The sequence below is a fragment of the Mus pahari genome, chromosome 9, assembly GCF_900095145.1.
Source record: "Mus pahari chromosome 9, PAHARI_EIJ_v1.1, whole genome shotgun sequence".
Classification (NCBI taxonomy): Eukaryota; Metazoa; Chordata; class Mammalia; order Rodentia; family Muridae; genus Mus; species Mus pahari.
In genome coordinates, this window is record NC_034598.1 from 74212925 (window position 1) to 74215478 (window position 2554).

The window sequence follows — 2554 nt, forward strand, 5'->3', positions numbered from 1 at the left end:
GTGTGTGTGTGTGTGTGTGTGTGTGTGTGTGTGTGTGTGTGCCTGTGTATCTGTAAAATACAGAAAACAACCTCTGGATCCTTTCATCATGCATGGCCTGTTCCATTTTGAAAGAGTCTCTAAGTGTCCTGGAACTCAGGCTGGCTAGGGAGCCAAGTTAAATTGTCTTGTTTCCACCTCTTCAGCACTACACCTAGTTTTTACTTACTTGTTTTTGTTAGATTGTATCAAATTTAGATTATTATGCTTGTAATGCAAGCAAGTTACCAACTGAGCTATCTCTCTTGCACTATCATCTTTATTCTATACATATGTAACATTAAATGTCATTTCACCTCTACTTTATTTTTTAAAAATAGTTAAAAGATGCTTACATCATATGTCAGATTTCTTGGAAATATCTCGGCACACTCTTTGTACTATTATTATAACAAAGAATGTTGAACATAATCCTAATCTTCACCCATTCTTAACTACCTAGGCATCTCTGATAAACAGTTTGCATGTTAATATCCTGTTAATAATACCATGCCTTTCCATTGATATCTCAAATGCCAGCTTAAGCTCATAGGTAGAGGTAGTTCATTATCAATGGTGACATTGATCTCTCTTTGTGTGTGTTTGTTTTTGTTGTTGATATTGTTGTTTTGTCTTCCCACTTGGTTTTAGAACATGTGCCACATAATTAAATATCATGTGCACACACCACCAAGTCTTATCCCTGTCATGCCTCAACATACATCTGCTTCTTTTAATCCATGATGTTTTTCCAACCTCAATGAATCTAGTGACTCAACTCTCAGGTAACAATGCTATAGAATCAAGGTAGAATATACATTCTCTTTCAAAAATCTATGTATAACTACAAATGAGTTATATAATTCTGTGTTGTGGGTTGCTTTAAAAAGTAACATTTCTTTCAGTTGTCACTATTATTCCATCACTTGTGGGATTCGAAAATGACGTTTTATTATCACTGCATAATATCTTCCTTCAAAAAATATTAAATAAAACAAAATTTGTATTTCCCTCTTTTATTATGTTCTTCTTAAATTTGAATTATAAATATAAATAATAGAAAGGGAGAGAGGGAGAGAGAAAAGAAGAAAAAGAAGAAGAAAATGAAGAAGAAAAAGGAAGAAGGAGGAGGAGGANGAGGAGGAGGAGGAGGAGGAGAAGGAGAAGAAGAAGAAGAAGAAGAAGAAGAAGAAGAAGAAGAAGAAGAAGAAGAAGAAGAAGAAGAAGAAGAAGAAGAAGAAGAAGACAACACTTCTGTTTAACATTGTAGAACTTGATTATTCGGACTTATATGTGCGTGCTACATTCTATTCTTTAGCCTTGGCTTAGTTACTCCATTTGTGTAATTACACCCTAATTTCATAATGAAATCTCACCTACTGTTCTATGTACCTTTATTTGCCTCAAGGTAAACAGTAGATTTGAATAATCTAGATTTCTATTTTGTTTATTTTCAAATGTATATAAAGTAACATCTGACACTTGGCAGCATCTTATAAATGTTGAATTAGATGACTAATGCCTATGTGCTAATTGCCTTGCAATTATCCCTCATTAGATTCTCTCCATAAGTCATCTTGGTCTAGGTACTGTATGATCCACTTAAACATGAAAGACGCTGTGAGTTACAGAAGTTAACATATTTCTTGATATCACATGTCTAATTAGTGGAATAATTATTATCCAAGGCCAGAGATGCTAGTCTCAAAACTTTCTGCTTATTTCTACTTCTACTTAGCTGTATTAAAAAAAAACATCATAATTAACTATGTATCTATTCTTATTTTTTAATTAAATTCTTCAACTGTCATGTAAGATTAAAAAATATAGTTGAATTTAATTATAGCTGAGTGAGCTTATGAGACCTCTTGACACTCATCACAACATCTCTTATGCATGACTTTCATCAGAATCCATCAGGGTTTGTGCATCGCAACTCACACCTCTACATTAGGGATTACTGGGGATAGCTTCCAAGAGGATTTTAATAAACATTAGGCAGCTATTGCCTACAAATTAAGAATAAATATGACACATGTAACAGTTGTCTAGTTGTTTCATATGATGATGATGAATAGCTGATCATATATTCATTGCAGGTGCTTTTATCAATCTTGTGATTAGAAAGAAGATCCAGACAGTTACTTCAAAAGTTTGTATCCTGAGTATATAAAGTAGGGAGATGAAAGAGATAGAAAACAAATTTTATTACTTTAGTTTCACAGAAGGTCAGGCAAACAACGACAGACTTTATTGATTGTTCATGTCTTTCAATTTTCAGGCAAAGGAGAAATTTTTTTTTCTCCTAAATCTGAAATACTATGTTTTTGTTTTTTGTTTTTTGTTTTTTATGATGTGCTATGAGCACCAAAATACAAGAGGAAGAGATGTTTGACATGAAAATGTGTAACTTCTTTGACTCAGGTTCCTGTGACCCTCATCCCTGACTCAGTGATTCTGAAGATTATTCTCATGTGGACACATAGGATAATGCTTAGTTTGAATAATAATGAGGTTCAGAGTGAACATCAAAACT

General features: G+C 33.2%; 1 pseudogene; it reads left to right on the forward strand.

The window, feature by feature from the left end:
* Nucleotides 1–1347, forward strand: part of LOC110326119 — a 4380-nt pseudogene extending 3033 nt beyond the window's left edge.
* The last annotated feature ends 1207 nt before the right edge of the window (nt 1348–2554 follow it).